This window comes from Leptodactylus fuscus, chromosome 2, assembly GCF_031893055.1.
Source record: "Leptodactylus fuscus isolate aLepFus1 chromosome 2, aLepFus1.hap2, whole genome shotgun sequence".
Taxonomy (NCBI): Eukaryota; Metazoa; Chordata; class Amphibia; order Anura; family Leptodactylidae; genus Leptodactylus; species Leptodactylus fuscus.
In genome coordinates this window covers 195,804,893-195,827,276 of record NC_134266.1, presented here as the reverse complement: position 1 = coordinate 195,827,276, position 22,384 = coordinate 195,804,893, and positions in this window count along the sequence as shown.

Genomic DNA, 22,384 nt, shown 5'->3' with positions numbered 1-22,384 from the left:
TACGTATAGGCGGTTACATACGTGATAGTAAAGAAGTGTTGAAATCTTTTGAAAATTTTGAGTGGAAAAAAGAGTTTTCGATGTGTGCGCCCTGTATCCTAGCATTCCCCACGGGGACGCTCTGGAAGCACTTGGTTGGCATTTATATAAATACAGTTTGTTTTCTGAAGTTTTTTGCGAATATGTACTTTCTGTCACGGATTTTTTATTAAGACACAATTATTTTGTTTTTGATAACATTTTTTATTTGCAGGTATGTGGGGCACCTATGGGTGCCCCATTCTCCCCTTCCCTAGCAAATCTTTTTCTAGTAAGTTGGGAAGAACGGGTCCTATTTTCCATTAATAATCCATTTTTGAATAGTATAGAATGGTTGGGCCGTTACATAGATGATTTATTGATTGTGTGGAAAGGAAAAGTGGAGGAGGTAGTGAATTTTGTTAATTTTTTGAATATGAATAATTTAGGACTTACCTTCACTTTTGAACATCATCCCAATACAATAAACTTTTTGGATATTACGTTGATAGGGTCAGTAGAAGAAAATAGGGTACTTACCACCATTTACAGGAAACCAACAGCAGGAAACAGTATTTTAAAAGCAAGTAGCAGCCATCCTCTTGCCACTATCCAGAGCGTCCCCATGGGGGAACTAATTCGCACTAAATGGGCTTGTAGTGATATTGATGACTTTAATATTAAGAGCCGGGAAGTGATTAACAGACTGAGTGATAGGGAATATCCACATTGGATGTTGAATAGAGCTTTAACACAAGTAAACAATAGAACATGAAAGGAATTATTATCTGATAAAAAGAAAACTTTAGATATACAAATTAAAGAAAAGGCAAGTATCACATTTAGCACCACATATAGTATGGAATTTAATGAGATCATTAAAATAGTTAAGAAAAATCTTTCCATCCTGGAAACGGATGAAATAGCGAATAAAATATTACAACAAGGGGTTAGATTCGTATCCAGGAGAGGGGAAACATTGGGAAGCGTGTTAGCTCCCAGTTTTTTGTACCCGATCCAAAGTGAAAATAATACGGATACTTGTGGTTTTTTCAAATGTGGTGCTCCTAAATGTCGAACATGCAAACTTACCAGTGATACCAGAACATTAACAAGTTTTGCGTCCAATTTTGATGTGAAATATTATAATCACATAGACTGTAATAGTACATTTGTAGTATATTGTATTAAATGCACGGAATGTAAACTAGACTATATAGGATGTACGTCGCGCACCTTGAGAACTAGAATATTAGAACATGTGAAGGACAGTGAAAAAAGTTCTTTGGAGGGTATTTCAGCAGCTTCCAAACATTTCCTTATAATACACAGGGGTTCTATTAAAACGTTTAAATTTTGGGGCATTGACAGCATTGTGGATTCCATAAGAGGTGTTGATCGTAAAAAGCTACTACACAAACGAGAAGCCCTATGGATTTATAGGTTTGACAGTCGACAACCAAAAGGATTAAATATAAGAACTGACCTGACTTATATTTATTAATACATACATCACTAGCATGTAAGGTTAGGCAAGTTTTAAACTTCTTTACACTTTATGTGAAACAAATTAGTTCCATGAGCAGTATTCCATACTAATTATGAATATTTTTATTTAAGGCCGTGGACAAGTTTTGAACCAACATTGACATAATGACAGAATAAATCTTTTAACATCATTAGCGGCATTAGTTGAGGCGGTCTTGTTTTATAGGAACATGAATGTTAGGAATGGAGTAAGACATGATTTGTTGTTTTCGATCACGTGACCTGGAACCAATCAAGGAGGGTGTAGAACGGCAATGCCAGTTCATTGATAAAATCATGGTACACAGCTTCCAGGTTAAAGAAACAGGAAGTAATATCTGATTATAGAGACGACTACAGTTGAAATCATATAAGGTGAGATTTAAATTTATATTTGGGTCTGTACTTTAGTAGTTATACTCTAACGTCCAGCAATCTTCTATTTAATTACGGGTATTAGTTATATAACAGGATTTACTTTGTGGACATCTATTCATGTATATGGCAGAAATATATATTCATGCTTCTTTATTTTTGTATGATTAGTTATTTTTATTGTTCATGGATTTATTGTGATAGAGAAGTTTTCCTGACATATGCATAATAAGGGGTGGATTGCTCCTTTTTTTGATTTTGCCGGTGATGGTTTCTTTAGTGAAAGAAAAAATACCAAGTGTCATTAATGTGATTGATTACACATGTTGAATAAGGGTATATATTTGTAGCATCTCGCCAGTTCACCAGCAGACCTCAAACAGCTATGAGTAAGAGACCTAGACGGTCTTGAAACGTGTCAGCGATGCTATACTGACAGCGGTTTTTATTGCGTCTTTCTATATTTTCTGTTTTTTCTACCTTTTGTATGGAGTTTTTGTATTGTCCTTGAAAATGGAATTAAAGATGAAGTTTTATTAATGAAGAGAAGTGTTGCAGATCCATCTTTCATCTGAATTGGTATTTATATTATCTTGGCCTTGGAGTCCCAAAGGCAGCGGATCGTGCACCTCCTTGAAAATTCATACAGGTGAGCTATTTTATGACTGAAGTTTTTTGCATTTTGGACATAACACCTACATCTGCCCGAAGCACCGGCTGTTGTGCGAGGTCACCACACGCTGAAACCCTAGATACCATATGTTGAGCAGGGTGTGTGAGCAGCAGAAACCTTTAATGGAGTTCCATCTCCAAAACCCAAGGGTTCATCAAAGTCAGCTCCATCAGTTTATGCATCATGAGTTCCCATGGGTGGCAGACTTATGTGAAATCCTATCCCATCCTTTCCACTGGACAAGAAACATTAGCATGCGCTCATCACATTTCCTGATATGACAGCTGCGTTAAACAGGGTGCAGGGTACAACGCAGACCAGGCCTGAGCACCAGGAACAGGTGCTACAATGGCTAACGGATAATGCTTCCAGTTGTTTTTCCACCTGCCAGTCAGCCACTATCTGCAGTCGTGTTCATACCCAAGAGTCTGCCCCTCCTTCCTTCCAACATGGCCAATCTTCCCAACAGAGTCATCCCACCCTTTCCCTCTCCCAGGATCTATTTTCAGGTATGTTTACTGTCTCTCCCTCTGTTGAACCACTTCCCAAATCACAGGAGCTACCAGACGACTTTGTGTGTCCTGATGCCCAAATACTGGAGCATCCGCCATTTCCTACCAATTTTGTGGTTGTGGAGCCGCAACCGGCATTTCTGGGCCTCAGTGATGATGGTGAGACACAGTTGCCATCAGGGCAAGCTGTGGTTATGTGGGGTTTGCAGTAAGGGGAGAATGAGCAATTGGTAGAGGAGTTGCCACCAACCCGACATGGACAGGGGTGATGTCTAGCGGGGAAAGCAGTATAGATGTAGAGACAAGCTAAGCAGGAAAAAAGGTGACTAGAGGCAGAGGCAAGTCCAGAGGCAGCAAGGCCAAAGATTTTCCGTGTACTGGCCACTCGCGCAAAACTCGCCCATGTTGGCAGTCTTATTCCTCCAACAGTCTAACAACTGCCATCTGGTCCACACCCACCAGGGGCACACTCTCCAAGGTCTGGGACACGTTAATGGCACCCCCTGGCCAAACTACCACCACTGAGGGGCCTAGTGTCACCAGGAGGGACAAGTATAGGCGCATGTTGCGGGAGTACCTGGCCGACCCCAGCCCTGTCCTCTCTGATCCCTCTGCACCCTACACGTATTGGGTCTCCAAGTTGGATTTCAGGCTGGAACTTGCGCTATACCCCTTGGAGGTTCTTTCCTGCCCTCACGCCAGCGTACTATTGGAAAGTGTCTTCAGCGCAGCCGGTGGCATCATCACGGATAAGCACAGCCGGCTGTCAGCTGACAGTGCTGACTGGCTGATTTTCATCAAAATGAACAGCCAATGGATAGACTCATCATTTACATGTCAGTTACATGACAAATTTAGTGCAGTTTGCACACTTTGAAAGTCTAAACTGAGTAGGGGCTCTAAAAAGAGCAACCTTACCACCTTTTCCATGCGCTGTCATTTGGAAGGCAAGCCCTGGGATCAGTGGGAGAGAGCAAACGCAGGACAATCGTTGCCCAGCGTTGCCGACACTGCCTCTTACATTGTTTACAGTGCTGGTGCTGCAGTCCAGACCACCAGCCTGGACACCTACACATCTGTCTCTGACACTTTGGGGAGTTCATCCTCATCCGCCCTTTTGGCCTGCACCATCATGCGCCTCTTCCCAGCTACTCCCCATCTCCCAGGCGTTTCATTGCAGGCAGAAGTACAGCGCAAGCCACCCACATGCCAAAGCCTTCAACGACCTCATCTAAAAACTGCTGGCCCTGGAGATGTTGGCGTTTCTGCTTCTGGATACTCAGGCCTTCTGTCACCAGATGGCAGCTGGAGCACCTCCTTATGCTGGGCCTAGCTGTTACTACTTCTCTTGGTGTGCTGTCCCCGCCTTGTGCCTGCGCGTGTCTTATAACATCAGTCGGGCCCAGAGTTCTGCACTTTGCTGCAAGGTCCACTTGACCACCAACGCATCGACAAGCGCCTGCGGTCAGGGATGCTGCTTCCCTTTAATGACAGGCCGGGTGAATGTAGTGGAGTCTGGGCCCGGGGTGCAAACTGGGATGGTCTATCTCCTCTCCCAGCCCAAAATTCATGGCAGGGGTTCTCCGAAAGCCTACTCCTGCGCTGCAACCTTGACCCCAACTACGAGCTGGAAACGCTGTAACACTGGGGTGGGGAGATGTCAGCAGGCCGTGCTGAAGCTCATGAGCTTGGGGGACAGACAGCACACTGCCTCCGAGGTCAGGGATGCCATTCTGGATGATATGACAATATAGTTTTTCCCGCTGCACCCGGGCCCAGGCGTATATAACTGGACTGAATTCCTCTGTGTCCCTGTTAGGTGTTTGGGGGGACACCGCCTGTAAAGTTGGCTTGAGCGTATATAGATGGACTGAATTTTTCTGTATCCCTGTTTTGGGGTTACACACTGCCTGAAAAGCTGGGTTGAGCATATATCGCTGGACTGAATTTTTCTGTATCCCTGTTTTGGGGTTACACACTGCCTGAAAAGCTGGGTTAAGCGTATATAGCTGGACTGAATTTTCCTGTATCCCTGTTTTGGGGCTACACACTGCCTGAAAAGCTGAGTTGAGTGTATATAGCTGGACTGAATTTTTCTGTATCCCTGTTTTGGGGTAAGACACTGCCTGAAAAGCTGGGTTGAGCGTATATCGCTGGACTGAATTGCTCTGTCTCCCTGTTATGTGTTTGTGGGGACACTGCCTGAAAAGCTGGGTTGAGTGTATATAGCTGGACTGAATTTTGCTGTATCCCTGTTTTTGGGTTACACACTGCCTGAAAAGCTGGGTTGAGCATATATCGCTGGACTGAATTTTGCTGTATCCCTGTTTTTGGGTTACACACTGCCTGAAAAGCTGGGTTGAGCGTATATCGCTGGACTGAATTTTTCTGTATCCCTGTTTTGGGGTTATGCACTGCCTGAAAATCTGGGTTGAGCGTATATCGCTGGACTGAATTTTTCTGTATCCCTGTTTTGGGGTTACACACTGCCTGCAAAGCTGGGTTGAGCGTATATAGCTGGACTGAACTGCTCTGTCTCCCTGTTATGTGTTTGTGGGGACACGTCTGTAAAGCTGGATTGAGCATATATCGCTGGACTGAATTGCTCCGTATCCCTGATTTGGGGAGACACCCCGTTGAAAGCTCGACTCCTCTCCCTGCAGTATATAGCTCTGAGAAGAGCTGTTGTTGTTCTTCTTGAGTTTTCCCTGCCTATCTGAAACTAATCCCTATCTAGCCCTCAGCAACATGTCTGCCCCTATGTCTGAAAGCCGGAAAATAAATCGAAGATGGCGCTTACTATTCTTATAAATCAGAGGTCACATGTTTTCGGCAGTCAATGGTTTTTTTCAAAAAAAATTTTTTTGCCTCTGTTGTCGTAGTTCCTGTCCCACCTCCCCTGCACAGTTATGGGTGCAAAAAACGCGCCAGTGAAGGTGGGAGGGGATACAAATTTTTACTGCGTATGTCGCGTGGTATTCGATTGGAAATGAATACCTCGAACGGCCTGATATTCGATTGAATACCTATTTGATCGAACGGTGTTCGCTCATCTCTAATCGTGTATATACTATATATACTATATAAACCAACACCTAGCATAAGACTACCTAAACTAAGGTTACCTGCCCTTTCGTATTACCTATGGGGAGGTAGCCGAGTATTATTTGATGGCTTTTGTGTCTTTATAACTGATACACTACAACTGCTTGTTACAGTGATTCCTCTCTCTCATAACAGTGCATAATAGGCGGTAGGCACAAGGACAGCTCAGCTGCCGGTTAATTTAAGTGAGCTGGTTGTGAAGGGGTTAGTACAGTTCACTAAATATCTTACATTTGAAATTCAATGGATCACAAAAGAATCATAAAAGAATTATATTATAATTTGAAAATGATAGTAAACAATTTTACAATTTTCTATAAATGTGAATTACATAATTGAACTAAATTAATACACAAAGCTTTCACTTTCTAGTTAATCACAGTGTGATTTATGTTATTAAGTTCTTTTTTTCTTGTTATGCTATTATATCACATGTTATGTTACATGGTTTTTTTTAATGCACTCATGCTTTTAGCTTCAAAAGTTGCATCTGACAATCTGTACAGACGCTCATGTGGACCAATTACTGTAACAAGCGTTTCTAGGCATGCTCATTCAGGATAATTGGCCTGATTATGGCATTGTATAAGGCTAAGGCCCCATATTGTGGAAACACGGTGTTCTTACCTGCGGAGAATTGCAGTGGAAAAAAAAATGTTGTCTTTTACAGTACCAGCAAAGTGAATAAGAGTCTGGTTAATCTAATTCACACATTACGGAATAAAAAGGGATACGGAAATGCTACATTTTCAAAAATGCTGCAACATTTTCTCTATATATTTAATAGGGGAAGAAAAAAAATAAGCAAAAGCTCAATGAGTTTCGCTAAGTGGGGCCTTAGTCTTAAAGATGGTTGTGATATTCATGTAGAACACATTACTCTGCTAATCTGTGGGCAGTGTGCCATCCGTGGCTTATCCCATCTGTTAAAAGCAGGTCAACTTTTCTTCAGCGGATGACACATTAGCAAAAAGCTAAGAAGGAAAATGTTCAGTTTTCTCAATAACTAATGCTAATCAAATAATGATTAAAAAAAATCTAAATTAATGTGTTCTCATAATGACTTCATTGTATTGTCCAATCTAGGTCAGTAGTCTTCATGGCATGGCAAGCGTACCACTAAGGGTACATGCCATGGCTGCTAGAGCTATATGTCAGTGCTACTTGAGAAAAGAATTTCCCTGCTTTCTGATTTTCCTAGCTTTGTTCCTTTGCTGCTTTCTAGGGAACAGTAGATAACACCCCATAAGTCCACCATTTCACAGTCTGAAAGTTATCTGTTGAATTCAGGTGTCTTCACTGTAACAAGACTGAAGGTCTTAAAGTCAGTGATAAAGGAGAACAGAGGAATCAGAAAGGTATGCTCCGAAACGTGGGTCTTTACATTTATAATGGGTATGTGTTTGTTTGTACCTCACTGATTTGACTGTTTCAGGGCGGGTTCAAATCTGCACCCCGGGTCTCCGTTTTGCAGGTTTCCATTTCCTGCCCGAAACTGAACAGGAGACGAAAACCTGCAGTCATTTTTCAAACCCATTCATTTGAATGGGTTTGGACAATGTCTGGCCGTGAGCGCCTGTGAGCATTTTGTGCTCTCCACGGCGAAACCGGTATTTCTTAATCGGACACAAAGTCGGACATGCAGGACTTTGTGTCCGGTGAAAAAAAAAAAAAAAATGGTTTCACCGTGGAGAGCACAAAATGCTCACAGGTGCTCACGGCCGGACAAAGTATGCCAGGTTTCCGTGTTCTGTCGGCAGAAGACGGAAACCTGAAAACGGAGATAGGGCGCTGGTGTGAACCCACCCTCACTGGCAATTGTCCTATTTCCAGCATGTGTACTGGGTCATGTTATTTATAGCGACTTGTTACATAATGTAATTTGGTCAATACCATAGAGAACTATATATAGTAACACTTGCATTTATTGCCGTCCTTCACTGATTATTTTAGATTGAGTAATGCACCTCCATGAACTTTCTGCATTAGATATAGTCTGGGCATTTATTGTCTTGTGAAATTCAATTGTTTAATGGATTGTGGGAAAACAGTATACTTTTTGGTCTTTTCTCTGACACCTGTATTATTGATTCCGTCTCATCTACATGATTTTTTGTGATTTATGTATTTTTTAATGTTATTCTAATACATTTTGATATTTTTAGAATATTTCATGCTATAGTGAGTGCCATTTTCTGGTTTGCTCCTAATAGTATGGTGTCCTGTTGCCAGCCAGTATGTCATAGACAAAAGGCCAACAAGATTGACACCTGTATTTTTGCATCTGTCTCATCTACATGATTTTTTGTGATATATGTATTTTTTTAATGTTATTCTAATAAATTTTTGATATTTTTCATAATATTTCATGCTACTGTGGAATCCACCACAAAAATGTCACCTCCCTTTCATTTCAATAGTAGACTGGCTCTTCATTTTTTACTGGGTAAAAATAGCAACTAGCAGAAAGATAAAGTGTCCTGACCGTTCCACCTTAACCTCCCACTGGAGACAATGACAGTAGGAGATCTTTCTCCTGTCAGCAGGAAGATTTCCATGATGTGTCCTGCCAGAAAATCCATCATATGAACTTACCCTTATTGCATATTCAGTATATTCAGTATGTGCATCTCCCCACTTGTTCAGTATGTAAAATCATACTTGTCAACTTTCCCAGGGCATCCTGAAGGCTCCCAAAAACAGGGGTAACCTCCCAGATTCTCTGAAGAGTTGGCAAATATTCTGGACCTGGTTGAATGCTGCAGCTTGTGCCAGTCTAGAAGTCATTTTAGATGACTTGTTCACTTTATGTGCCAAGCACATCCGGAATTGCAGAGTGACCAGCACATTTCGTGCCAACATCACAAGAAAAAGGGTGTAGTGATGTTCTGAACACATCACTCTTTTCTGATGTTTTCAAACATGTATAATTCTACTTTTTAAAACTTGTACCTGTGGTAATACATAACTGTATTCTATTATTAGGGCTTATTTCATTATTTTTCTTTTTAACATGTAAGGTGAATCATTTCCCTGGGGTTACTCAGCGACTCACTAGGGGTACTTGTCTTCTAAATATTGAGAAACACTGATCTAGTTTATCCAGTAAACATCTCATTGTTCTGAAGAAGGAGTTTTATCAAGAGAGATCTATATCAATCATCGGGACTATCAGTTCTGCCTCACAAACTGCGTACCCATACTCTGTGATTAACAACTTGGCAACATGTGTTGTACATATACCGTATTTTTCGGACTATAAGACGCACCTAGGTTTTAGAGGAGGAAAATAGGGAAAAAAAATTTTGAAGCAAAAACTGGTAAAATATTTAATATATGGGAGTTGTAGTTTTGCAACAGCTGCAAGGCCACATTGACAGGTGACCCTGCAGCTGTACGGGGACGCATAGAGTGGTTTTTTTTGCGGGGCCAGAAGTACTTTTTAGTTTACCATTTTGGGGAATGTCTATTGCTTAGATCACCTTTTATTGAAAAAAAACCGGTGGTTTAGGACATATGATCTTCTACTTTTATATATATATATTCTAGGGACAGGAGGTGATTTAGAACTTTTATTTATTTCATATTTTTATTATATATTTTTAAAGTTTTTTTTTTTTTACTATTTTATTCCCCCCCCCGGGGCTTGAGCCTGCGGTCGCTTGATTGCAAGTCCCATAGACGGCAATACAACTGTATTGCCGTCTATGGGACATTCTGTCTATTAGTATTACGGCTGGTCATAGAGACCAGCCGCAATACTAATATAGCAGTGACAGGCCTGGGAGCCTCATTAGGCTCCCGGCTGTCACCCGAACAGGTCGGCTCCTGCGATATCGCCGCGCAGGAGCCGGCCTGCATCTTTACAGGTACGGGGGAGGCACAGGTTCGGGGGAGAAGGGGCCGCTGATACTGACCCGGCATCCGCTGTACTAGAGAGGCGGATGCCGGTGAGGGATAGACGCCGGGGCCTGAGACATCGCTGCCCTGCCCTGCATGAAGCCAGCTCCCGCTGCTGGCTTCATGTAGGGCAGAGAAGCGCAGCGATGTCGCAGGCCCCGGCACCTGTAATGGCGTCTATCACTTGCCGGCTTCCGCCTCTCTATTACAGCGGATGCCAGGCGCCACATTCGGCCTATAAGACGCACCCTTCTTTTCCCCCCAAATTTGGGGGGGAAAAAGTGCGTCTTATAGTCCGAAAAATACGGTATATAGAACAACTTCCAAGGACTTAGCACAATGCAATGTACATGTATAGAAAAGCTGTAAAAGGAATGTAACACCATTTATTTATTTATTAAAACCAGATAGTGAAACATATCACTTTTTTCTAAGTGGTTATGGGAGCGGTCATCTTGCCTGAGCTTTTTCTCTGCTCCATTAACAGCATTTAGTGACATGCTTTACAGTTAAGGTAGTCCATGTTCATGATCACAGGTACTGTAGCACATAGGGAAATTATCGCATCCCCCATATCAACCGCAATGAATTTGGAAATCGGAGCATGTGTGCGCATTTTAGGATTGGGATTTTTTTCTTACTTATTTATCTTGTGTAAAATGCGGAAAGTGGGTGATTTTAAATTACGCTTCCAGGTTTTAGATTCTATTAATTTTTTTAATTGTTACTGCTATATGCTAAAATATTGCAGTAGATGGTAAAATTGCTAAGTTACTATTAAATCCTGCCTAAGGCCTGGGTCTCATGGGTCGTAAACACCACAATTTGCCTGCGGTGAAAACTCAGGGGGAAAAAATTTGCGTCATTTTACAGTAATTGGAAAGTGGATGGGATCCTTGTGAATCCCATGCCCACTTTGTGGGAAAAACCACAGCAAGGACACACTACAATTTCTAAAACCGGCATGGTTTTGGAAATCAAAGCATGTCAAATATATCTATGTAAATGCTGGTAACAGAAAGTCAGAGGAGGGAAACTCTCTGAACTTTCTGTTTAAAGCGCTGCAGGAAGAACCGCAGTGCGCTTCCACCACAGTTTTTCCCGCGGCGCCTTAGTGCTGCGTATTGTCCCATGAGGCCTTAGCCTAAAGCCCCACATAGAAGGCTGGCAGCAGAAAAAGTGCTGCTGGAAAAACCATGGTGGCAAGGCATTGCAGTTTATTCATAGAAAGTTCTCAGAGGTTTCCTCTGGGGACTTTCTGGCTCCATTATACCTATAGGGAAGCCAACAGCATTTCCGTAGGTATAACTGATATGCTGCGATTTTCCAAACCAAATGTTCGAGGTTCGAAATTCGATTCGAACAGCCGCTCAATGTTCGTGTGTTCGAACGGGTTTCGAACCCCATTATAGTCTATGGGGAACAGATACTCGTTAAGGGGGAAACCCAAATCCGTGTCTGGAGGGTCACCAAGTCCACTATGACAACCCAGGAAATGATGCCAACACCTCTGGAATGACACTGGGACAGCAGGGGAAGCATGTCTGGGGGCATCTAACACACCAAAGACCCTCTATTACCCCAACATCATAGCCTAACAACTACACACTTTACACACTCAATACCACCTCTCTGACAGTAGGAAAACACCTTGAAACATGTGTATTTGGCACTTGCAGTGAGGAGAGCTTGTCACCAGCAGTGAATTTGGCCCTTGTAGTAAGTTGAGGTTGGCACCAACATTTGTTTTGAAAATCAGGGTGGATTGAGCCTCTAACCAGCAGAGTTTGGGCAAATTCATGGTGGAGGGAGCCTCTAAAAACCCCAGTTTGGACCAATTCATGGTGGAGGGAGCCTCTAAAAACCCCAGTTTGGACCAATTCATGATGGAGGGAGCCTCTAAACAGCCCAGTTTGGGCAAATTCATGGTGGAGGGAGCCTCTAAAAACCCCCAGTTTGGACCAATTCATAGTGGAGGGAGCCTCTAAAAACCCCAGTTTGGACCAATTCATGGTGGAGGGAGCCTCTAAACAGCCCAGTTTGGGCAAATTCATGGTGGAGGGAGCCTCTAAAAACCCCAGTTTGGACCAATTCATGGTGGAGGGAGCCTCTAAAAACCCCAGTTTGGACCAATTCATGGTGGAGGGAGCCTCTAAAAACCCCAGTTTGGACCAATTCATGATGGAGGGAGCCTCTAAACAGCCCAGTTTGGGCAAATTCATGGTGGAGGGAGCCTCTAAAAACCCCCAGTTTGGACCAATTCATGGTGGAGGGAGCCTCTAAAAACCCCAGTTTGGACCAATTCATGGTGGAGGGAGCCTCTAAACAGCCAAGTTTGGGCAAATTCATGGTGGAGGGAGCCTCTAAACAGCCCAGTTTGGGCAAATTCATGGTGGAGGGAGCCTCTAAAAACCCCAGTTTGGACCAATTCATGGTGGAGGGATCCTCTAAAAACCCCAGTTTGGACCAATTCATGGTGGAGGGAGCCTCTAAACAGCCCAGTTTGGACCAATTCATGGTGGAGGGAGCCTCTAAAAACCCCAGTTTGGACCAATTCATGGTGGAGGGAGCCTCTAAACAGCCCAGTTTGGGCAAATTCATGGTGGAGGGAGCCTCTAAAAACCCCCAGTTTGGACCAATTCATGGTGGAGGGAGCCTCTAAAAACCCCAGTTTGGACCAATTCATGGTGGACGGAGCCTCTAAACAGCCCAGTTTGGGCAAATTCATGGTGGAGGGAGCCTCTAAACAGCCCAGTTTGGGCAAATTCATGGTGGAGGGAGCCTCTAAAAACCCCAGTTTGGACCAATTCATGGTGGAGGGAGCCTCTAAAAACCCCAGTGTGGACCAATTCATGGTGGAGGGAGCCTCTAAAAACCCCAGTTTGGACCAATTCATGATGGAGGGAGCCTCTAAACAGCCCAGTTTGGGCAAATTCATGGTGGAGGGAGCCTCTAAAAACCCCCAGTTTGGACCAATTCATGGTGGAAGGAGCCTCTAAAAACCCCAGTTTGGACCAATTCATGGTGGAGGGAGCCTCTAAACAGCTCAGTTTGGGCAAATTCATGGTGGAGGGAGCCACTAAACAGCCCAGTTTGGGCAAATTCATGGTGGAGGGAGCCTCTAAAAACCCCAGTTTGGACCAATTCATGGTGGAGGGAGCCTCTAAACAGCCCATTTTGGGCAAATTCATGGTGGAGGGAGGCTCTAAAAAACCCCAGTTTGGACCAATTCATGGTGGAGGGAGCCTCTAAAAACCCCAGTTTGGACCAATTCATGGTGGAGGGAGCCTCTAAACAGCCAAGTTTGGGCAAATTCATGGTGGAGGGAGCCTCTAAACAGCCCAGTTTGGGCAAATTCATGGTGGAGGGAGCCTCTAAAAACCCCAGTTTGGACCAATTCATGGTGGAGGGAGCCTCTAAACAGCTCAGTTTGGGCAAATTCATGGTGGAGGGAGCCTCTAACCAGCCCAGTTTGGACCAATTCATGGTGGAGAGAGCCTCTAAAAACCCCAGTTTGGACCAATTCATGGTGGAGGGAGCCTCTAAACAGGCCAGTTTGGGCAAATTCATGGTGGAGGGAGCCTCTAACCAGCCCAGTTTGGACCAATTCATGGTGGAGGGAGCCTCTAAAAACCCCAGTTTGGACCAATTCATGGTGGAGGGAGCCTCTAAACAGCCCAGTTTGGACCAATTCATGGTGGAGGGAGCCGCTAAACAGCCCAGTTTGGACCAATTCATGGTGGAGGGAGCCTCTAACCAGCAGAGTTGGTGGAAATCAGGGTGGAGGGAGCCTCTAACCAGCAGAGTTGTGGGAAAGCAGGGTGGAGGGAGCCTCTAACCAGCAGAGTTGGTGGAAATCAGGGTGGAGGGAGCCTCTAACCAGCAGAGTTGTGGGAAAGCAGGGTGGAGGGAGCCTCTAACCAGCAGAGTTGGTGGAAATCAGGGTGGAGGGAGCCTCTAACCAGCAGAGATGTGGGAAAGCAGGGTGGAGGGAGCCTCTAACCAGCAGAGTTGTGGGAAAGCAGGGTGGAGGGAGCCTCTAACCAGCAGAGTTGTGGGAAAGCAGGGTGGAGGGAGCCTCTAACCAGCAGAGTTGGTGGAAATCAGGGTGGAGGGAGCCTCTAACCAGCAGAGTTGGGGGGAAATCAGGGTGGAGGGAGCCTAGTATTAGCAGAATTGTGCAACGCTTATGGTGGATGAGTATGAGGATGCGGAGGAATTGGAGAGGTTGAGTACAGACATGGAGTTTCATGTTGGGGTGCTTTACACAGGTGGGCACAAAAATGAAGGCTCTATCCAGTGGTGGTTCATTTTTATCAAAGTGAGCCGGTCGGCACTCTCAGCTGACAGACGGGTGCGCTTGTCAGTGATGATGCCACCGGCTGCACTGAACACCCTCTCAGATAGGACGCTGGCGGCAGGACAGGACAGCACCTCCAAGGCATATAGGGCAAGTTCAAGCCACAGGTCCAACTTCGACACCCAATACGTGTAGGGCGCAGAGGGGTCGGAGAGGACAGGGCTGTGGTCGGAAAGGTATTCCCGCAACATGCGCCTATACTTCTCACGCCTGGTGACACTAGGACCCTCCGTGGCGGCACTTTGGCGAGGGGGTGCCATCAAGGTGTCCCAGACCTTAGACAGTGTGCCCCTCGTTTGTGTGGACCGGTGAGAACTTGGTTGCCTACTGCAGGAACTGCCCTCCCTGCCGCCAACGTCACATGCTGGAAACATCTCCATCATATTCTGCACCAATTGCCTGTGGCAAGCATTGATGCGATTGGCCCTCCCCTCTACCGGAATAAAAGACGAGATGTTGTTTTTATACCGGGGGTCAAGGATAGCAAAGATCCAGTACTGGTTGTCCTCCATGATTTTGACAATACGCTTGTCGGTTGTAAAGCACCCCAACATGAACTCAGCCATGTCTGCCACAGTGTTAGTTGGCATGACTCCTCTGGCCCCACCGGAAAGTTCAATCTCCATTTCCTCCTCATCCTCCATGTCTACCCATCCGCGCTGCAACAATGGGACGATTCGAAGTTGCCCGGAAGCCTCCTGTATCACCATCACATCATCGGACAACTCTTCTTCCTCCTCCTCCTCCTCCTCCTCCATTAAACGCAGTGAAGCGGACAGATGTGTGGACCTACTCTCCAGCTGTGACGGATCGGATGCTATCCCTAACTCCTCTGTGTGATCTGAGTTATCCCTGATGTCAATCAGGGATTCTCTCAGAACACACAAGAGCGGGATTGTAAGGCTCACCATCGCATCCTCAGAGCTCACCCTCCTTGTGGACTCCTCAAAGACCCGTAGGATGTCACAAAGGTCTCTCATCCATGGTCACTCATGGATGTGAAACTGAGGCAGCTGACTTTGTGTCACCCTAGGGTTTTGTAGCTGGTATTCCATCAAAGGTCTCTGCTGCTCAACCACTCTATTCAACATCTGAAACGTTGAGTTCCAGCGTGTGGGGACGTCGCACAAAAGCCGGTGTTGTAGCACATGCAGGCGTTGCTGGAGAGATTTTAAGCTAGCAGCGACTACTGTCGACTGGCGAAAGTGGGCGCACATGCGCCGCACTTTCACCAGTAGCTCTGGAACATTGGGGTAGCTCTTTAGGAAACGTTGCACCACTAGGTTGAAGACGTGGGCCAGGCATGGAACATGTTGGAGTCCGGCAAGCTCCAGAGCTGCTACCAGGTTCCGGCCGTTATCACAAACGACCATGCCTGGGCCCAGGTGCAGCGGCTCAAACCATATTGCCGTCTCATCGAGGAGGGCATCCCTCACCTCGGAGGCAGTGTGCTGTCTGTCCCCCAAGCTGATCAGCTTCAGCACAGCCTGCTGACGTCTACCAACGCCAGTGCTGCAACGTTTCCAACTCGTAGCTGGGGTCAATATAACAGCGGAGGAGGAGGCGGTGGCGGAGGAGGAGGGGGGTGTTCTTCTCGTGTCCCTGCCAGGAATGTTAGGCGGGGAGACGAGGTACACCGGGCCAGTTTGGGAAGCAGTCCCAGCCTCAACTACATTCACCCAGTGTGCCGTCAGTGAAATGTAGCGTCCCTGTCCGCATGCACTTGTCCACGCGTCGGTGGTCAAGTGGACCTTTGTGCAAAGCGCGGAACTAAGGGCCCGCCTGATGTTGAGTGACACGTGCTGGTGCAAGGCGGGGACGGCACACCGGGAGAAGTAGTGACGGCTAGGGACGGCATAGCGAGGTGCCGCAGTTGCCATCAGGTCCAGGAAGGCGGGAGTTTCAACAAGCTGGAACGCCAACATCTCCTGGGCCAGCAGTTTAGCGATGTTGGCGTTCAAGGCTTGCGCGTGTGGGTGGTTAGCAGTGTATTTCTGCCGCCGCTCCAATGTCTGAGAAATGGTGGGTTGTTGTAAAGAAGCGCCTGATGGTGCCTTTGATGGTGCAGGAGAAGGAGATAAGACAGGAACAGGGGAGGATGAGGGAGAAGTCAACAAAGTGGCGGAGGCAGATGAAGTGGTGTCCTGGCTCGTCCTCTGGAGTGCATCGCCAGCACAGTCAGCAGTGGCAGTGGCAGAGGCAGTGGCAAAGGCAGTGGCAGTGGCGTGAACGGCAGGCGGCCTTTGTCCTGCTGTTGCTGCCTGCCACTGATTCCAGTGCTTGGATTCCAAATGACGGCGCATTGAAGTGGTGGACAGGTTGCTCTTCTCAGAGCCCCTAATCAATTTCGAGAGGCAAATTGTGCAGACAACACTATATCTGTCCTCGGCGCATTCCTTGAAAAAACTCCACACCTTTGAGAAACGTGCCCTCGAGGTGGGAGTTTTTCGGGGCTGGGTACGAACTGGAACATCTTGGGAGATTCCGGGTGTGGCCTGGCTTCGCCTAAGCTGCTGACCTCTGCCTCTGCCTCTAGCTACCCTTTTTGGTGCTGCACCTGCCTCAACATCCACACTACTTTCCCCGCTTGACATCCCCCCTGTCCAGGTCGGGTCAGCGTCCTCATCATCCACCACGTCTCATCTCCTCCTCCCGCACAATGCACCGGTCAACTGGATGCCCTGACGGCAACTGCGTCACATCATCGTCGATGAGGGTGGGTTGCTGGTCATCCACCACCAAATCGAACGGAGATGGAGGAGACTCTAGTGTTTGAGCATCTGGACACAGATGCTCCTCTGTTAGGTTCGTGGAATCGTGACGTGGAGAGGCAGGTTGAGGGACAATGAAAGGAGCGGAGAACAGCTCTGGGGAGCAGGGACAGTTGGGGTTATTGTTCTGTGAAGCTTGGGAATTTTGGGAGGAAGGAGGACAAGACTGTTGGGTAATAGGAGGAGAGGAGGCAGAGTCTGACTGGCTGCTGGACAATGTGCTGTAAGCGTTCTCCGACAGCCATTGCAAGACCTGTTCCTGGTTCTCGGGCCTACTAAGGTTTGTACCCTGCAGTTTAGTTAATGTGGCAAGCAACCCTGGCAGTGTGGAGTGGCGCAATGCTTGCTGCCCCACAGGAGTAGGCACGGGACGCCCTGTGGCTTCACTGCTACCTTGCTCCCCAGAACCATTCCCCCGACCTCGCCCACGGCCTCGTCCACGTCCCTTTCCGGGAGCCTTGCGCATTTTGAATTCCCAGTTAGAAATTGGCACTATATACCAGTAGCAAAAATTGTGGGTGCACGTAACCCCAATATATTCTTTGAATTCCCAGTCAGACAATGGCACTATATACCAGTAGCAAAAATTGTGGGTGCACGTAACCCCAATATATTCTTTGAATTACCAGTCAGAAACTGGCACTATATGGCAGTAGCAAGAAATGAGGGTATTTGTAACCCCAATATATTCTTTGAATTCCCAGTCAGACAATGGCACTATATACCAGTAGCAAGAAATGAGGGTATTTATAACCCCAATATATTCTTTGAATTCCCAGTCAGACAATGGCACTATATACCAGTAGCAAGAAATGAGGGTATTTATAACCCCAATATATTCTTTGAATTACCAGTCAGAAACTGGCACTATATGGCAGTAGCAAGAAATGAGGGTATTTGTAACCCCAATATATTCTTTGAATTCCCAGTCAGACAATGGCACTATATACCAGTAGCAAGAAATGAGGGTATTTGTAACCCCAATATATTCTTTGAATTCCCAGTCAGACAATGGCACTATATACCAGTAGCAAGAAATGAGGGTATTTGTAACCCCAATATATTCTTTGAATTCCCAGTCAGACAATGGCACTATATACCAGTAGCAAAAATTGTGGGTGCACGTAACCCCAATATATTCTTTGAATTACCAGTCAGAAACTGGCACTATATGGCAGTAGCAAGAAATGAGGGTATTTGTAACCCCAATATATTCTTTGAATTCCCAGTCAGACAATGGCACTATATACCAGTAGCAAGAAATGAGGGTATTTATAACCCCAATATATTCTTTGAATTACCAGTCAGAAACTGGCACTATATGGCAGTAGCAAGAAATGAGGGTATTTGTAACCCCAATATATTCTTTGAATTCCCAGTCAGACAATGGCACTATATACCAGTAGCAAGAAATGAGGGTATTTGTAACCCCAATATATTCTTTGAATTCCCAGTCAGACAATGGCACTATATACCAGTAGCAAAAATTGTGGGTGCACGTAACCCCAATATATTCTTTGAATTACCAGTCAGAAACTGGCACTATATGGCAGTAGCAAGAAATGAGGGTATTTGTAACCCCAATATATTCTTTGAATTCCCAGTCAGACAATGGCACTATATACCAGTAGCAAGAAATGAGGGTATTTATAACCCCAATATATTCTTTGAATTCCCAGTCAGACAATGGCACTATATACCAGTAGCAAGAAATGAGGGTATTTATAACCCCAATATATTCTTTGAATTACCAGTCAGAAACTGGCACTATATGGCAGTAGCAAGAAATGAGGGTATTTGTAACCCCAATATATTCTTTGAATTCCCAGTCAGAAACTGGCACTATATACCAGTAGCAAGAAATGAGGGTATTTGTAACCCCAATATATTCTTTGAATTCCCAGTCAGACAATGGCACTATATACCAGTAGCAAGAAATGAGGGTATTTGTAACCCCAATATATTCTTTGAATTCCCAGTCAGACAATGGCACTATATACCAGTAGCAAAAATTGTGGGTGCACGTAACCCCAATATATTCTTTGAATTACCAGTCAGAAACTGGCACTATATGGCAGTAGCAAGAAATGAGGGTATTTGTAACCCCAATATATTCTTTGAATTCCCAGTCAGACAATGGCACTATATACCAGTAGCAAGAAATGAGGGTATTTATAACCCCAATATATTCTTTGAATTACCAGTCAGAAACTGGCACTATATGGCAGTAGCAAGAAATGAGGGTATTTGTAACCCCAATATATTCTTTGAATTCCCAGTCAGACAATGGCACTATATACCAGTAGCAAGAAATGAGGGTATTTGTAACCCCAATATATTCTTTGAATTCCCAGTCAGACAATGGCACTATATACCAGTAGCAAAAATTGTGGGTGCACGTAACCCCAATATATTCTTTGAATTACCAGTCAGAAACTGGCACTATATGGCAGTAGCAAGAAATGAGGGTATTTGTAACCCCAATATATTCTTTGAATTCCCAGTCAGACAATGGCACTATATACCAGTAGCAAGAAATGAGGGTATTTATAACCCCAATATATTCTTTGAATTCCCAGTCAGACAATGGCACTATATACCAGTAGCAAGAAATGAGTGTATTTATAACCCCAATATATTCTTTGAATTACCAGTCAGAAACTGGCACTATATGGCAGTAGCAAGAAATGAGGGTATTTGTAACCCCAATATATTCTTTGAATTCCCAGTCAGACAATGGCACTATATACCAGTAGCAAGAAATGAGGGTATTTATAACCCCAATATATTCTTTGAATTCCCAGTCAGACAATGGCACTATATACCAGTAGCAAAAATTGTGGGTGCACGTAACCCCAATATATTCTTTGAATTACCAGTCAGAAACTGGCACTATATGGCAGTAGCAAGAAATGAGGGTATTTGTAACCCCAATATATTCTTTGAATTCCCAGTCAGACAATGGCACTATATACCAGTAGCAAGAAATGAGGGTATTTATAACCCCAATATATTCTTTGAATTACCAGTCAGAAACTGGCACTATATGGCAGTAGCAAGAAATGAGGGTATTTGTAACCCCAATATATTCTTTGAATTCCCAGTCAGACAATGGCACTATATACCAGTAGCAAGAAATGAGGGTATTTGTAACCCCAATATATTCTTTGAATTCCCAGTCAGACAATGGCACTATATACCAGTAGCAAAAATTGTGGGTGCACGTAACCCCAATATATTCTTTGAATTACCAGTCAGAAACTGGCACTATATGGCAGTAGCAAGAAATGAGGGTATTTGTAACCCCAATATATTCTTTGAATTCCCAGTCAGACAATGGCACTATATACCAGTAGCAAGAAATGAGGGTATTTATAACCCCAATATATTCTTTGAATTCCCAGTCAGACAATGGCACTATATACCAGTAGCAAAAATTGTGGGTGCACGTAACCCCAATATATTCTTTGAATTCCCAGTCAGACAATGGCACTATATGGCAGTAGCAAAAATAGTGGGTGTATATAGCCCCAATTCTATTTCTAGGGGACTTGCAGTGTATTTCTGGGGTGAAGGTGGGGGGGCACACCGTTGGAACGGGTATCGGGGGTATATATCGGGTATACGGGAATACACTGACAGTGTATTCCATTCAGGATCCTGGGAAAGCTGGGTTGCGGCGATTGAGCCCGTCAGTGCCACGTTACACTGACAAGCTTCTCCCTGGAATTGAAGTTATATGTAAGCCCAATATATTCTTTGAATTCCCAGTCAGACAATGGCACTATATCTCAGTAGCAAAAATAGTGGGTGTATATAGCCCCAATTCTATTGCTAGGGGACTTGCAGGGTATTTCTGGGGTGAAGGTGGGGGGGCACACCGTTGGAACGGGTATCGGGGGTATATATCGGGTGTACGGGAATACACTGACAGTGTATTCCATTCAGGATCCTGGGAAAGCTGGGTTGCGGCGATTGAGCCCGTCAGTGCCACGTTACACTGACAAGCTTCTCCCTGGAATTTAGCTCTTATAAGAGCTGTTGGTTGTCTTCTCCTTCCTATCCTAGCCTGTCCTTGCCTACCCAGAATCTAAGCCCTAGCTAACTGGACGGAAACCTCCGTCCCCAGTGAATTGCAAGCTCAGAATGACGCGAAGCTGGGCGTCGCTGTTCTTTTAAATTAGAGGTCACATGTTTTCGGCAGCCAATGGGTTTTGCCTACTTTTTTCAACATCACCGGTGTCGTAGTTCCTGTCCCACCTACCCTGCGCTGTTATTGGAGCAAAAAAGGCGCCAGGGAAGGTGGGAGGGGAATCGAGTAATGGCGCACTTTACCACGCGGTGTTCGATTCGATTCGAACATGCCGAACAGCCTAATATCCGATCGAACATGAGTTCGATAGAACACTGTTCGCTCATCTCTAATGATAACTATTGTATGAATGTCAATAAGCTTTGATTATATGAATTGGTTGTAAGTCAGCGTTGTCAATTTATCATGTGACTGGCACTTGAAATACAGTAAAGCTTTATTTGTGTGCGCTTGAAATGTTGCACCCATCCCCCTTAGATTGTAGGTGTGTGAGTTGTTCCATTATCAGCATTCTGCACCTGAGCTATCTTCACCAGAGAGCCTGTCTGCATCCTGCATAGAACCACGGTTTAATCTGATAGCAGGTAAGAGTGCCCCTTCAATGGTTTGATTCTGTTTTCAGATACATGCCTATGAAATATTAGCTTTCTTTCATTCCAGAATGTTTAAATGGTTATTTAATTAATTATTCTTTTTGAACCTACACATCAATCTGTATTCACTGACAAAACATTGGGAAATTAACAACTGCTAAAATCTTGTGTAGAATTTTAATCCCTCAAGGTTCAATGTATGAATTAATGAATTGACTTACATAAGACCTGAGAAAGTTTTACATTAGCAAGTCTAAGGACAAAGGAAAGCTAAGAGGAGGCATGGACTGATGTAGAGAACAGTACATGATTACAGAAAGAAGAAAAAACCTTTGTCAAGGAGAAGAATCCTCAAGACACCCATTAATTTAATTTAGTGAAAAAGAATACAGCTTAATTGTAAAAAAGAGGAAGGGCTTGAAGCATAGCTATGTCGTAAGTAGTAGCTAGTAGAACT